Raw genomic sequence first — 17,453 nt, forward strand, 5'->3', positions numbered from 1 at the left:
AGATGCTTCTGTATCTCTGAACCAGAAGTGTTTAGTAACTGGTTACATTCAAGTGCATGCTTCATTTTAAGGTGGTAAAACGTAATGCTAGTATTTCCTCTCTGCCACACACTTTGCAGATGATACTTTTCTCCTCCTGGTTTTACTGTATGAGACGGGGTCATTTAAACCCCAGAAGTTGTTTACTCTGGACCTGCGAGGTCACAGTGTGCGTTTTTACAAAGTATTTTTCTGTGTAGTTTCAAAAAGATCGCCATCCCATCACAATATGGAATAAAGTCAATAAATAAATAAATCACCCCACAATACGGAATAAAGTCAATAAATAGTTACACACAGGAAAAAAAAAGACTTGTCAGGTTTAATTATGATTTAATAAATCAGATTTAATAAATCTGCATTGTTGCCATCTTATAATCAGCAATATTTATTTTGTCTTTAATCAGAAACTCAAATACAAAATAATGAAAACAAATTCATGTCATATTCAGATTCAGAAAAGTATTTTTCCCAATGCGTAATTAATTTATAATCTACCACCGCATACATTGCATACAGTAACAGCAAACATGGATACACTTAGCAGGAAATTACAACTAAAAAAAGTACAAGCACAACAAATGATTGACATAAAATGACTCTCTAAAGGCATTTAAATCCACTGTTCCTTTAAGAGATAATTACTGTCTCACTTAAAAAATGTTATGTAAATAATATCAACCAGAATCTGTTGATTTTTTAAAGTGTTTCAGCTCAATGTTTAAATGTCACGAGCTAGCTGTTAGCTAGCTAGCGCATGTTTACACAAAAGGGCACTTCTCAGATTTAATAAACCTTATGTCTGCATCATTGCCATCAAATGAACAGAAATATTTATTTTTGTCCTGAATCTCAAACTCAAACAACTAATATGGAAACAGTCTCACTTAAAAAGAAACATTTAAATGGAAAGGTAAAACTACTAGAACAAGATTTCTTATTTGAAATGCTTTTTTAACAAAGCTGCTACATTTTCAAAACGTCATCCAGCTGTAAATACTCCACTTAAAAACAGCAAGTTACTGAGAAAATTTGTACTTAAGGCTTAAATTATGCCATCATGTGCACATATGAACAGTGAAACTACTTCTCCGAGTGAAACCTTTTCCACAGATTCCACATGAAAAAGGCTTCTCACCTGTGTGAACTCTCATGTGAGCTTTTAAAAAACTTTTGTAGCCAAATTGTTTTCCACAGATCCCACATGAAAAAGGCTTCTCACCCGTGTGAGACTGCATGTGAATAGCTAAATTGCTTTTATGTGGAAACCTTTTTTCACAAATTGTACATGGAAACGGTTTCTCCCCTGTGTGAACACTCATGTGACGTTTTAAATAACGTTTGGCACCAAAACCTTTTCCGCAGGTTACACATGAATAAGGCTTCTCACCTGTGTGAGACCTCATGTGAAGAGCTAAAATGCTGTTTTTACTAAACCTTTTTTCACAAATCGTACATGAAAAAGGTTTTTCACCTGTGTGAATTTTCACGTGCCGATTTAAATAACTTCTGTACGGAAAATTTTTTCCACAGATCACACATGAATAAGGCTTCTCACCTGTGTGAGACCTCATGTGAAGAGCTAATTCGCTGTTATAAGTAAACTTTTTTTCACAAATCGTACATGAAAAAGGTTTTTCCCCTGTGTGAGACCTCATGTGAATAGTTAAACTGCCGTTTGCACTAAACCTTTTTTCACAAATAGTACATGAAAAAGGTTTTTCACCTGTATGAGACCTCATGTGAGATTTTAAATAACGTTTGTTACCAAAATGTTTTCCACAGGTCACACATGAATAAGGCTTCTCACCTGTGTGAGACCTCATGTGGATAGCTAAATTGCTGTTATTACTAAACCTTTTTTCACAAATCGTACATGAAAAAGGTTTTTCACCTGTGTGAGACCTCATGTGAATAGTTAAACTGCTGTTTGTACTAAACCTTTTTTCACAAATCGTACATGAAGGTTCTTCACCTGTGTGAATTTTCATGTGATCATTTAAACAACTTTTGTACCTAAATTGTTTTCCACAGATCCCACATGAAAAAGGCTTCTCACCTGTGTGAGACCTCATGTGAACAGCTAATTCACTGTTATAACTAAACTTTTTTTCACAAATCATACATGGAAAAGGTTTCTCCCCTGTGTGAACTCTCGTGTGATGTTTTAGATGACGTTTACAACTAAAATGTTTTCCACAGGTCACACATGAATAAGGGTTCTCACCCGTGTGAGACCTCATGTGATTCTTTAAAGTGTCCTTTGAATCGTAATGTTTTCCACAGATTGAACATGTGAACAGATTTTCACATGTGTGAACTCCCATGTGTCGAGTCAAAGAATATTTTTGAGAATAGCTTTTACTGCAAATTTTACAAGGATATAATTTTTGGTCTGGGTGAGCTTTATTGTGACTTTTTTGTTTTGAACTGCAAGTTTTTATTTTCTGCCGTTTGATTTTCTGGCATCTTTCTTTTTGTTTCTGTTCTTCGTCTCTCTTTTTTCCTGGATCTTCAGAATTGCTTCCTTCCTGATCCTGGTTCTCATCTTCAACAGAACCATGAGAGATGAGTTGGTTCCTCTGTTGTTTTGTTTCATTGTGGATTCTTTTCACTTTAGAAGGAATCACCAACATGTCATCAGTCTCCTGTTTCAGCACAAGATGCTCTTCATCATGACTGATGCAGAGTGGCTTCTCTTCCTCTTTGAACTGTTGAGGTTCTGGTTCCTCTTGCTCCTGTTTCATCTGCAGAGGTTCTGGTTCCTCTTGCTCCCGTTTTGTCTGCAGAGGTTCTGGTTCCTCTTGCTCCAGTTTTATCTGCAGAGGTTCTGGTTCCTCCTCTTCCTGTTTCATCTGCAGAGGTTCTGGTTCCTCTTCTTCCCGTTTCATCTGCAGAGGTTCTGGTTCCTCTTGCTCCCATTTTATCTGCAGAGGTTCTGGTTCCTCTTCTTCCCGTTTCATCTGCAGAGGTTCTGGTTCCTCCTCTTCCTGTTTCATCTGCAGAGGTTCTGGTTCCTCTTCTTCCCGTTTTATCTGCAGAGGTTCTGGTTCCTCCTGGTTGCTGGGCTCATTGAGATCCTCCTCCTCTTTAAACAGATCTGAATAAAAAGAAAAAGCAAAACCTTTTAAAGATCATCTAAACATGGTTTTCTTTATTATTTTAATATTAAAGACTTATAAATATGAAAAGTGAAGCTACCGTATTTTCCGGATTATAAGACCCATGTTAAAACAGATGGTCAACAACAAAAAAAAAAAGAAAAGGTAACGGAAACAAAACAGGAAGTTTAGTTGAACTTTATTTGACTACGTAACAATACACACATGTTATTTTTTATTCTTGTTCCACAAATCCATCAATGTTTTCTTCTGTGTCTGAATTGAACAGCTGGGCAATTTCGCCATCAAACATGCCAGGTTCCCTCTCATCATTATCAGTCAGTCTCGTTGCCAGGTGGCTGTTCAGCAATGATGCCGGCTTTCGCTAAAGATCGGACAACAGTTAAGGCAGATGCATTCGCCCAGGCATCCACAATCCATCCACACATGGTGGCGTGATTCGCCCGATGCTGCCTCCCCGTCTTAGTAAACTTGTGTTCACAGTCTGTCGTCCATCGCTCCCACGCCGCTCCAACTTCTTTTTAACGCCCTGTTTACACCAATGTCCAGCGGTTGGAGTTCTTTTGTTAATCCTCCCAGAATGACTGCAAACTCCGAATTAGTTTCACTTCCTTTTCTCACAGTAGCAGTGAGATGGACGCGCATGGAGTCGTAGATGAACAGAGACGGTGATGTGTGGAAAAACCTAACTGGTTTTTACCTGAGGCTTATGCTGCAGAACTCGGACAGCAATTCTCTGATTGGTTTATCGCTGCTGACGTACGTACTGCACACTTTACGTCTCTGTGTCAGGGACAGATTTTGGAATTCAGTGCACACATAAGGCTCACCGGATTATAAGGCACACTGCTGATTTTTGAGAAAATTTAAGGCTTTAGATGCCCCTTATAGTCCGGAAAATACGGTAACTAGATTAATCAAAATATATTAGAAACTTCTGGATGAGAAAACAAGATGTTGATAGCTGAACTCAGTGTGAATACCAGCGAATAATCCAAAAATCTCCTTCCTCTATGCAGACACAGAATATACATCACATAAAATAGTTATGTGCTTTATTTAGTTTTTATTTCAGTATTTGAAATTTACACAAAGCTTTAAACTTTTGCTTCTTGGATTACATAATTTTTCAATATTAATGTTACACTAGCCCTTATTATTTCCAGGTATGTTATCGGTTATTATCAGCACTTGGAGTAACTATCAGTTATCAGTATCTCTTAAAAAAGTCATTGTTCATTCCAAATAATAACCATTGTTAATTGTTTAATCTTAGTTATTTAAAATCTATTTTAACTAACCAGAACAAACATTTTTATTCTGTTTTTGGGGATTGTTTTATAAAATATAATATTTGTCTAGTCCAGGTTTGAAGACTTTTTGTACTTTTTAAACTATAGCAGATTAAAAACAAGCCTGATTTGCCTACCCAAATTATTTAGGTATGTAAATGTGGTTTGTACCATTTGTTTTGGTTTGTTTGGGACAAAACTAACTTTTTCAAAAGTCTGACTCAAAGACTACAATTAGCGTCTTAAGAATTTGAAGAAGTGTGTAACTGTTGTGTATTTATGGGTAACTGGAAGAAAATCTATGATTGATATTTTCCTCGAACCTTTATGAAAGAACCACAGACAACGTATTTGAATTTTATGACCAAGCTTTTGCAAAAGGAGAAGACTCCGCCAACTTCTCCTCCGAGCCGTTCACAGAGCGTTCTGGTCTGCTTCCGCGTGAGCCCCTGTTTTATTGTCAAAGCAGAACAGCCAGGAAAAACAACAGAGGTCGTAAAACATTTAACCCAAACAACCAGCAACCCAGTTCCAGGTGTGATATCTGATCTACGGTCTGAGCCCGGTTCAACTCTCGGTCAAACTGTCAACAAAGAGGGAGGATAAACAAGAGATAAAATACGACTGCACACAGGCAGTTCCTAAGTTAGGAGGTATTCTGGTTGATAAGAATTTAAGGTCTGGGAAACACAGAGTTAACTGTCTCACATGAAGATGAACAGACAGTCCTGACCTCCAGGTCAGTTCATACACACATTAAGGAAGAGAACACTTTAAATGAAAGTCACAATAATCTATAGAACATTAGACTGAATATGAACTAAAGTTACAACAAAATGATAATACTAAAAATCTCTAACAATCTACAATTACTAAACTCATAGAGGATCTGTCTTTTCTCAGAGGACACAAAAACCTTTTCACCAAATGGACCTCCATATTCGACTCCCATTCAGGAGATTTTATTCATTCTGGACGTTCACACATCAGCAGAGGTTTTGAAACTGTAAGCTTCCCCTCAGATGGGAAGGTTTTTTTGTTTTTTTTGCTTTTTTGGCAAAGATGGAGCCTTTCACCTTCTTTCCAATGATTTATTCTCTCTGTCCAGAGCCTGGAAATCATTGTCTCATTGTCTCCAGCATTAATTTTAAGTCTATAGTTTTTAAACTACATATCTATGGTTAAGATTGAATAAGTTTTAACATACTCAACATTAATGTCAGTCAATACTTGAAGTTGTTCTACAAATTAAAGAGAACATAAAATATACAAAAAAATAGAAAACAACCTAAACAATGATAAATATAAAACATAATCAACACAAACTTTAGCCAGTTAAATGAGTCTCAGATCAGAAACTAATTTATTACAAAAGGTGGATAGAATAACGAAGATGAAGTTGGTTTCCATTTCTAGCTTCCAATAGCTAAAGGGCGATTCCACTTAATTTTTCACTACCTTCCGCATCTTTAATCGACTGTAGTTCAAAATATACTACACCTAGACACTTCAAACCTGGACTAGATTATTCTGCTCTTCAAGAAGAATCTCTATAACCATGTTTGGGATTTGTGAAACATTTTTCTGATTTGTGAAAACTCTAAATTTCAATGTTCACAGTTTTTTTGGCATCTGGATCACCATAGATCTGCTCTAATTAAAAAACTACTACAGCTAGACACTTCAAACCTGGACTAGATTATTCTTCTCTTCAAGAAGAATCTCTATAGCCATGTTTGGGATTTGTGAAACTCTTTTCTGATTTGTGAAACTTAAAAAAAGGGCGATATCACCCCTTTTATTTATCTTTTATCACACAAGAACTGCTCTAATTCCAAAGCTACAACACCTAGACACTTCAAACCTGAATCAGATTATTATCAATTAATAGCAGAATATTTAAAACCATGTTTGGGAATTGTGAAACCTTTTTCTGATTTGTGAAACTTCACTAAAGATCAGATTACTATTCATACTTGTTCCATGCGGGTTTTTTGAAATTCAATTACAATTCAAAACCACTTTATTAATCCCAATGGGAAATGAAATGTTGTTGTAACTCATTAATTCTTCAGTTATTGTCGATCATGCTGGCTGTTGGAAGGGAAGAACCTTTGCAGGGGTCTGTTACGTGAAGTTTCACAAATCAGGAAAATGTTTCACAAATCCCAAACATGATTCTAAATATTCTGTTCTTAGTTTAGAATAATCCAGTTTAGGTTTGGAGAGTCTAGGTGTCGAAGTTTTGGAAATAGAGCAGTTCTCGTGTGACCAAGATTAAAAAAAGTGGTGAAATCGGCCTTTTTTGAGTTTTCACAAATCAGAAAAAGGTTTCACAAATCCCAAACATGGTTTTAAATATTCTGCTATTAGAGCAGAACAATCTAGTCCAGGTTTGAAGTGTCTATGAGTTGTAGTTTTTTAATTAGAGCAGTTTTAGTGTGATCCAGATGCCAAAAATAGTTAAAAATAGAACTTTCTTGAGTTTTCACAAATCAGAAAAAGGTTTCACAAATCCCAAACATGGTTATAAATATTCTGCTATTAGAGCAGAATAATCTAGTCCAGGTTTAAAGTGTCTATGAGTTGTAGTTTTCAAACTAGAGTTGATTAAAAATGCGGAAAGTAGCGGAAATTAGTGAAAAATTAAGTGGAATCGCCCTTTAGCTATTGGAAGCTAGAATTGGAAACAACTAGAATACATAAAAATTGTACTCAGAAAACGGTAGCAAACATGTTTACTACTTAAACATGTTTTTACTCAAGAGTAAAAAGGTATTTGATGAAAGTTTACTCAAGCAGAGTAAATGATTAATCGACCAAAAATAAATGTTGGTGTTTTTAAGGAAGAAAATGTAATTGCCATAATTTATACAAGCAGGGGCGTAGGAAGCAGGGGGGGGGGGACATGTCCCCCCCAATATTGGAGAGAGCCACATTCGTCCCCCCCAATAATTTCACCGCAGTTGCGAAGAATTTTAAAATCTTCCACTCGCATGCTTTTATTTTGAAGGCGCACAACAGCGCATTGAGCAGAGCGCTTCCGGCCCCTCCCCCCTCTGAACGGCTCAGAGTAAAGGCAGCAGCAGAGAAACTCCGTTTGAAGGAGGTAAACTGTCTGTCAGGAATGTTGCTATGAATATCGCTCGTTTATAACATCTTGTTGTCAGTTTACTTTCATAAATAGAACTAAATCTGTTTGGTTAAGCCGTTTTCATTCTGGAATAGTCATATGTCCAGTATTATACTGCTAACTTTGTCTAAAAGTTAGCTACTCTAGCCATAATGATTTATTTAATCAGATTGAGACTGAAACAGCAGCAAAATTAGCCTTTTTATTATTTAAAGTGACATCTGATCATACTCGACCACTTAACATGTATTTTATATTATATTATATTATTTAGATATTTAGAAGAACAACAGTGCTGGAATGATGTTGAAGAAAGATGAAGAAGCTCTGGTGAGGTCTTCATTTAGTTTATTAAAATATGTATTAACTTTTTAATTTTTAAATAAACTAAACTATTTTATTATGAGAGGAGCAGGTCAGGGAAGACATAGAAGAACCAGGTGGAGTTTCAGAATGTAAAGATATAAAAATTACATTAATTTCAATAAAACCAGAAAGGAGAACAGGTGAAGACTGATGTCAGGTTGATTTCTTTCAACGTTTCAATTTTTTTTTCATTATTTCCAAACTATAAGGGTAATGATTAGGAGACATTGACAATAAGAAAGGTGCTTCAGGAGAGGTTTAAAATAAATTTGTGAAAATTTTTGCTACACAGTGAATGAAGTTGAGATGTATAATAATGTATACATCTGAAAATTGAGTGGTTTAAATTCTCATACTGTATGAAATTTAGTTCACATTCTGACACATTCTGACACTACATCACTGTGGTGTCTGTTGTCTGTTGTAAATCCATGAATCCATGCAGGAACATCAGGCTGCAGAAAGTCAGAGGGAGGCAGAGACAGAAACGCATATCTGTAGATATTTTAGTTAAATGTTTGCGGCTGAAAATGACAGGAGAAAAAAAAACATTTAGGCTTTTTGCCTCAGTGTTTTTTATGGTAAGTTACTGAATGCAGAGCTGGAAAGTGAGACTGAGTTAACAGTGAGGAGTTAAGGGGTCTGTTAGACGTGAAAAGTATCATTTTTATTTATTTTGTAGATCAAACTGTTGCACTGATGTAGAGATGTTCAAGAAGAACAAAACTTGTTTAGATTTTATTTTTGTTGGTCAAACTGCTGTATTGAGTTTAAAACTGCAGAGTCCTATTTTATGATCTGTTTTCTACTTTGGTTTTAGAAAGAAGTGTTAAGGAAGAATTTATAAATTGGTTAACTTTGGAAAAAAGTTTGGCTCTCTCTTCCTCTGGATCCCAGGTCCTCTCGGCGGGCCACGTGTAGCCACAAGGAAAACAACAATGCGTGTTGACATCACAGAATTACAGAGTTTAATCCAATATAAGACAATGCACAAACTTACACCAGAAACTGCAGAACAACGGAGACATACATTCATTTACCTGACATAAATGGAAAAGAAAGAAAGAAAGCAAAGACGTCTTTGGAGAATTGCAAGAGCAAATCTAATGTGTTACTTCTGTGTAGAAAGTTTTATCCTCTTGTATTTAATTTATTCAAATAAGGCGTATCTTTGCTCCTCCAACCAGGAGCTATCTCTGACCCTCTATCTCAAGCCAGAAACCCCTGCCGTGTTTACGGCTTTTCACAGATGAGTGTGAAAAGCTACAACTTCCACTGTATTGTTTTCCCACACAGACAAAAGGCAGTTCAAACGATCCTAGCAAACCATCTGCTGTAACTACAGGTAACATAAAGGTCAATAGGCCAGAATACATTACTGATTTCAAAACCACAATTAGGGCATTTGAATCAAGACATGTTAAGTTTTAAAACTAGCTTATTTTAAATTTATTTTCTCAACAGAAGTAAAACCAGTTAAATTACCAGTTAATTTATGTCAATGCATTTTGACCAATAATCAAATGTCTTTTGACTAATAAGATATATCACAATCTGTTAGCCTGTCTTTGCTACCAGAGTATTTATCTTGCTAGTTGTGAGGCAAATTCTGAAGTGAGTGTTCATCCTGGAATGAGGGTCATTATACTGCATAACTTTAATCTGATTATTGGATTGTAAATAGTAACATGTTAATACTTGTTACTGAAACAAGGGTCAGATTAGAGCAGGGGTCACCAACTCCAGTCCTCAAGGGCTACCATCCTGTAACTTTTAGATGTGTCTCTGCTCAAACACACCTGGATCAAATAAACTGCTCGTTTCCAGCCTATTGCAGAGATGAATGAATGCTGGTGAGGGAATTCAGACATTTTCGAGCAGAGGTGATGGCATAATTGACACTTCTGCTCAAGCTGATCTGTCAAGTTTCCGATATGCGTCCCCCCCAATGACAGACTCGTTCCTACGCCCTTGTATACAAGCAACAAAAAATAACAAAATAAGGCAGACAAAGTGCAGGTCTTTCATTTTTGTCGTTTCCCATCTTGTCCCTGACCATTTTTAACCTGTTTCTAACTCTAATCATTAAAACATGAAGGTGTTTTGTACCTTTTCCGTCCGAGACGATCCGGGGTGTCCGCCTGAAATCCAGCGGTCTGCGCTGATCCTCCATCTCTTCCTCGATCTTGACCTTTATTTCTTTAAACTCTGTGAATGTTTCTTCAGCAGGAGTTTCCTGCTCGTTGATAAACTCTCTCTGAGTCTGAACTGAAGACATTTTGTTATTAAAAACACTCACATATTTAGCTAAACTTCAAACACGTCCTCAGACAACCGTCTAACAAAAGACTAGCTAAGAGTAGCCCATGTGCTCTTGTTTTAATCTTCCCTGTGTTTCACTATGGCTGTACTGAAGAAACTATGAACCATTTATAAGTTCCGCTTTCAGTCACCTCTTTTAACATACGGTTATATTCTATAAATTACAATATTGTTAAAATGTATTTAAATTTGGAAGTATTTCCTCTCTTCCACACATTTGTAGATTACATTTTTCTCCTCCTGGTTTTCCTGTTTAAAATACGGGGTCATTGTTTACTCTGTGCATGAACCTGCGAGTTGCACTGTGCGCTTTTACAAAGTATTTTTCTGTGTAGATTCAAAAAGATCGCCATCCCGTCACCCCACAACACGGAATAAAGTCAATAAATAGTTACACACAGGGGAAAAAAAAGACTTGTCAGGTTTAATTATGATTTAATTAATCTTATGTCTGCATTGTTACCATCGTATAATCAGCAATATTTTTCGTCTTTATTCAGAAACTCAAATACAAAATAATGAAAACAAATTCATGTCATATTCAGATTCAGAAAAGTATTTTTCCCAATACGCAATTAATTTATAATCTACCACCGCATACATTGCATACAGTAACAGCAAACATGGATACACTTAGCAGGAAATTACAACTAAAAAAAGTACAAGCACAACAAATGATTGACATAAAATGACTCTAAAGGCATTTAAATCCACTGTTCCTTCAAGAGATAATTACTGTCTCACTTAAAAAATGTTGTGTAAATATCAACCAGAATTTGATAATTTTTTGAAAGTATTTTAGCTCAGTGTTTAAATGTCACGAGCTAGATGCTAGCTAGCGCATGTTTACACAAAAGGAGAGACAGCAGGCGCAAATCGTGACACCGCACCTCGTACTGGCACTTCCGGTGGCAGGTCTGACACCTGCCACAAGTGCCACTGCGTTCGGCTGACTTCGGCTGACCTCGGCACCTCTTACTGGCACTTCCGCTGACACCTGCCACAAGTGCCACTGCCTTCGGGACTAGCTGCCAGAGTTGCCACTGCGTTCGGCTGACTTCGGCTGACCTCGGCACCTCGTACTGGCACTTCCGGTGGCAGGTCTGACACCTGCCACAAGTGCCACTGCGTTCGGGATTAGCTGCCAGTGCTGCCGCTGCGTTCGGCTGACTTCGGCTGACCTCGGCACCTCTTACTGGCACTTCCGCTGACACCTGCCACAAGTGCCACTGCTTTCGGGACTAGCTGCCAGAGTTGCCACTGTGTTCGGGTGACTTCGGCTGACTTCGGCTGACCTCGGCACCTCTTACTGGCACTTCCGCTGACACCTGCCACAAGTGCCACTGCTTTCGGGACTAGCTGCCAGAGTTGCCACTGTGTTCGGGTGACTTCGGCTGACTTCGGCTGACCTCGGCACCTCTTACTGGCACTTCCGCTGACACCTGCCACAAGTGCCACTGCTTTCGGGTCTAGCTGTCAGTGTTGCCACTGCGTTCGGCTGACTTCGGCTGACTTCGGCACCTTCCAAGGGTTGCCACGACCTCATACTGGCACCTCCCACGCCTCACGGACCCCTCTCGCCTATTTTTGCTCACGAGATTTAGGGCGGCCATCTTATAGCGTTCGACCGCTCCACTCAGCGTTATATGTTTAACAGGCACAATGACGTATTTGAACATTTAATCTTTCATAACACGCTGTTTTGTTACTGGAAACCTTATACATGCAGCCATATTTATAAACAGTTGTATTTTTAAAGTATTTTTAATTGTATTATACATACTTCAGCATATTTAAATATGCTTAGTGGGGAAAACAATAGAATAGAAATATAATATTCTTTGGTGACAGCTTCTGTGTCAGAATTAATATGAATGAATTTATAATTAATGAAAATAATGGTGGATCTGGCACAAAGTATTGCATTTCTTGTTAAGTATTCTGTTCCCTTAAAAAAAGCAAATATGCCCTGGTCTATTTTTTATACAGTCTCAAATTTCAGTTTCCAATAAACAGCCTCAGTGAAAACATGTTGACAGTTGCCATAAGCTGTCACTTGTGCCACGGGCTTCTGGGTAAGGTGCCACTTGTGCCACCTTACCACTGGGTAAGGTGACACAAGTAAGGTGGCCATGGGTGCCACAGGCTGCTAACCTCATTCTCTATCTGTTTCAGACAGAATGTAGCATATGAATAACTTTAGATCAAACAAATAGAAATAAAATATATCTTAATTACAACATAATTCTCATACATATTTAAATATACAGCCGGTGTTCAGACTTAAACAGAGAAAGACAACTCCTGCGCTTTCAGATGGGACCTCTTCTGCAACAGGTGATAATAGCTACCAGTAGGTACCTACCACTACAACTGACACTCGGTTGCCATGGTATGTCAGTGCTGACAAGCTCCTGTCAGTTCCGGATTATAATTATTTTCATACAATGACCTTAATATAATGCTATTGATTATTAAACCGGGTAAGTTCACTAATATTGACTTATTAGTTAACATTTCTGACAGTGGCAACATGAGATATTGACAATTCCAGAGTGACATTATGTTCAGCCTGGTTCCATGACAGTGCACAGGATGTCATAAGTTATAGTGGCTGCCTGGTCTATTATCTAATAGACCAGGCAGCCACTATAACTTTCAGTGTTTTTTGTTAAGATAATGCATTTTTAAAAAAAAGAAACATGTTATCATAATTTTCCAAAAATGCCAGTTAATCATTTTTAAATAGTTATTACTTGTTTTTATTTATTACATTTAATCCCCGCTATTTTTCATTATTTGTCAAGTTTATTACAGATTTGTGTGGCATAAATGAAGGTTGCTTCTCTGTGTTTTTTTCTGGTTCGGTTCATTGTCTTCAAAGTTTTCTTATTCAAAGATGAGAGAATGACTAAAATCTGAGCTAAAAAATGCATTTCAACAGCATTTTCAAGGCAGCAGGAGGATTTTCACTTTCAAGTTAAAACAACTTCAATTTTTTTACACCAATATTGAATATTGATAAGTCAAAACACAAATTATTTACACCTCAAAAAATTTGACAATGTGTGAATCTTAAGCAGCATTAAGAACAAGAATGTTACATATTTTTGGAAATAAAAATTACTTTAGTTTATACTTAAGATGCAAATGATTTTTTCAAAGAAAATTGTGCTGTTTACATATTATTTTATTTGGCAGATATGTTTCAACATTTTTTCAAGTTTATGTCACAAAGTATATGCATAGTAATTGATTTGTCAATATTTATTAGCCATTGTATGTAAATACTTTAAACAGCAATTTGAAGTCTACTGTAAAATTCATGTTTAGTCAACGTGTGAATTTACTACATCAGGATCAAATAACTTATTATTCCTCCATGAGAAATTATGATCATTAAGCTTAAATTTATTTTTCAAACTTTATTAATTTCTACAATATACGTTATACAGAGTCTGATTATTATTACTATTATCCAGTTGCAACATTTGGCTTCCTGTTGCACTATCTCAGCCACTGTTCTGCGATATAAACATGGGCAAGGGTTGAATGTCATTTTGATTAAGTAAAAAGTCCTATTAACTATCAGTGATGTGTGATTAACCAGATGTGTCTTTGAACATAGTGACAGGTTCCACTGTAATAGTGACACTTTATAGTATATTCAATTGGCCATCTTGATTGAATTAAACTCAGTCAAAAATATTCAAAGTGTTAAATGGATAAATATACAATTACCATTGAATTTTTTTTTATAAACACGCATTATAAGTAACACGTTTTCAAAAAACTGTCATTGCCATCCCCCAAAACATCGGAAACAGTTGTGACAGCTCTGAAACATCCTGGACATCTAACAGCAGCTCTAGTGGAGGCGAGACTCAGCTGTTACAAAGGTGCCGAAACCAATGGCATCCCTGATACCTTCTGTGTATTTGATTAATTCAAAGACGGAAGGAGTCGGCTGGATTATTCAGATGAACTTTAGTGAATAAATAGGATGAACGAATCATACATGATATAATAAACGTGTAGGAATTCAGCTAACATAAGTATTTATGCGAAAAAAAAATTATTAAATTCTGTCTTCTTCGTCTGTGTTTAAGTTCTTCTTCTACTAGTAATAAAGCATCATGGGATATGTAGTCCATTTGCCTAAGTCAGTAGCAACACTGAGAGCTAGACCCGAAAACAGTGGCACTAATGGCAGGTGTCACCGGAAGTGCCAGTAAGAGGTGCCGAGGTCAGCCGAAGTCAGCCGAACGCAGTGGCAACTCTGGCAGCTAGTCCCGAAAGCAGTGGCACTTGTGGCAGGTGTCACCGGAAGTGCCAGTAAGAGGTGCCGAGGTCAGCCGAAGTCAGCCGAACGCAGTGGCAACTCTGGCAGCTAGTCCCGAAAGCAGTGGCACTTGTGGCAGGTGTCAGCGGAAGTGCCAGTAAGAGGTGCCGAGGTCAGCCGAAGTCAGCCGAAGTCACCCGAACACAGTGGCAACTCTGGCAGCTAGTCCCGAAAGCAGTGGCACTTGTGGCAGGTGTCAGCGGAAGTGCCAGTAAGAGGTGCCGAGGTCAGCCGAAGTCAGCCGAACGCAGTGGCACTTGTGGCAGGTGTCAGACCTGCCACCGGAAGTGCCAGTACGAGGTGCGGTGTCACGATTTGCGCTCGGCCCTGCTGCACAAAAGGACACTTCTCAGATTTAATAAACCTTATGTCTGCATCATTGCCATCAAATGAACAGAAATATTTATTTTTGTCCTGAATCTCAAACTCAAACAACTAATATGGAAACAGTCTCACTTAAAAAGAAACATTTAAATGGAAAGGTAAAACTACTAGAACAAGATTTCTTATTTGAAATGCTTTTTTAACAAAGCTGCTACATTTTCAAAACGTCATCCAGCTGTAAATACTCCACTTAAAAACAGCAAGTTACTGAGAAAATTTATATTTAAGGCTTAAATTATGCCATCATGTGCACATATGAACAGTGAAATTACTTCTCCGGGTGAAACTTTTTTCATAGGTCACACAAGAAAACGACGTCTCACCTGTTTGAGTCCGAAAGTGTACAGAAAGATGACCTTTTAGAATGAAACTCTTTCCACAAATCGCATATGAAAAAGGCTTCTCACCTGTATGAATCCTCATGTGGACTTTTAAATAACATTTGAAAGTAAAATGTTCTCCAAAGGTCACACATGTATAAGGCTTCTCACCTGTGTGAATCCTCGTGTGATTAGCTATAATCCTTTCAGTAGTAAACCGTTTTCCACAAATCGTACATGGAAAAGGCCTCTCATCTGTGTGACTTCTCATGTAACGACTCTGACAATTTTTTTAACCAAAACTTTTTCCACATGTCACACAAAAAAGACGTGTCACCTGTGTGAGTCTGAAAGCGTACAGAAAGATGATCTTTTAGAGAAACTTTTTCCACAAATCACACAAAAACGGCTTCTCATCTGTGTGAATCCTCATTTGAAGAATTAAATAAATAACCTTTGCAAGTAAAATGTTTTCCACAGGTCACACTTGTATAACGTTTCTCACTCATGTAAATTCTCATGTGTATAGTCACAGAACTTTTTAGAGAAAAGGTCTTTTCGCAAATTTTACAAGAATATAATTTTTGGTCTGGGTGAGCTTCCTTGTGTGTTTTTTGCTTTGAACTGTCAGTTTTACTTGTCCAATTTGTAGTTTTCTGACATCTTTCATTTTCTTTCGACTCGGTGAATGTTTCTTCAGCAGGAGTTTCCTGCTCGTTGATAAACTCTCTCTGAGGCTGATCTGAAGACATGTTCGCTGCAAACACTCAAAGATTTAGCTAAACCTCAAATCCGTCTTCAGACAACCGTCTAATTAAACAAAAGCTAAGCTAACACTAGCCCGTGTGCTCTGTTTTATCTTCCGCGTGTTTCACTGTGGCTGTACTGAAGAAACTGTGAACGATTCATAAGTTCCGCTTTCAGTCACTGCTTTTAGTTGACATACGTTGCAGGAACATGTTTCTGTCACAAGATGGCAGCACTGTGACGTAATCATGAAAAGCTGTGATTTAACCCTTGTGTGTAGAAATGGGGTCCAACCGACGCCACACACGTAAAACTTGTATCTTTTGCCATAGTCCTCTACGTTTGCCTCAGGCCTTGCACGCACAAGGGTTGAATTAATTATTTTATAATTATTTTTCAACGATGACTATAAAACCTGTCTTACATAGATTGATGAATGGAATTGCTTTTTTCCACTTAATTTTAAATAAAGCTTGTCTTTAATCAATTCGGAAGTAAACTTTCACTAACATTTTATGTTAACATTAAAATATTTAAATCCAGCAATAAATTGAAACGCAACAAAATATAAAAACACAGTAAAATGTATATATTGTTTTAATTCTCAGTCTTAAAAACATTTTTCTTATTCCACTAAAACAGTTTGCTAATCTGTTTCCATTATTTGGAGACTGTAATGTTATTGTTATGGTGACGTTTGTCCACCAGAGGGCGAAGTAACGCCAGTAAGCCATATAATGCTGGATCAATGGAGCTCAGCGGTTTTGAGGACAAAGTCCATCAGTTTCTGTGTCGACGTGAATATCAACAAGTGTCTTTATCTGATGGAGGAATAAATTAGACACTTATTAGATGGAAATGGTGAATTGCCATTAATCTTTGCAGTTGTCTCAGCAGCTGTCATCTCTTCATGACCTCTGCTTGGCCCATGAAGTTTGGGAATGCACCTTTAATTTCAGATCTGCTGTTCACCTGATGTTACCTGTAGCTGCAAACTGAACCAGAGGTCAGAGTGATGATGACTTTCCACCAATTCCTGCAGGCTCCAGTGGACCAAAGTGTTGAACCTGGAGATCATTTTGTCAGGAAGCTGCAGTTTGTTTGACACCAAACCAGAGCTGAGATCAACAAAGTGTCTCCCAACTAGATCCATTGCTACTCACTGTTTGAAAAGCTATCTCACCAAATATTGTGTTACACAGGGCAGAACTTCACGTGGGTCAGCCGTTACCATGGTAACTTCACAGATTTTTTAAAATACTTCATTTTGGAGGGAGAGGAATTGTTTCTTTTCATTATAAAGTCACATTAAAAATATTCATATATAAATATATACACAATAATATGTTTAATCAAGAAAAAACTAAATAGACAAAAAGAATTGTG

The 17,453-nt window shown here is 37.3% G+C and overlaps 1 pseudogene across 1 annotated transcript; it reads right to left on the reverse strand.

Moving 5' to 3' along the window:
- Positions 1-360: 360 nt before the first annotated feature.
- Positions 361-10,349, reverse strand: LOC148154266 (uncharacterized; annotated as a pseudogene). The gene is made up of 2 exons (XR_015766243.1): positions 10,062-10,349; positions 361-3,139 (listed from the first exon to the last, which is right to left on the reverse strand). The product of XR_015766243.1 is annotated as an uncharacterized LOC148154266 (transcript).
- Positions 10,350-17,453: the final 7,104 nt, after the last annotated feature.

Source organism: Poecilia mexicana, unplaced genomic scaffold (assembly GCF_051168715.1).
Source record: "Poecilia mexicana isolate PSO_F unplaced genomic scaffold, ASM5116871v1 scaffold_18, whole genome shotgun sequence".
In the NCBI taxonomy this organism is placed as follows: Eukaryota; Metazoa; Chordata; class Actinopteri; order Cyprinodontiformes; family Poeciliidae; genus Poecilia; species Poecilia mexicana.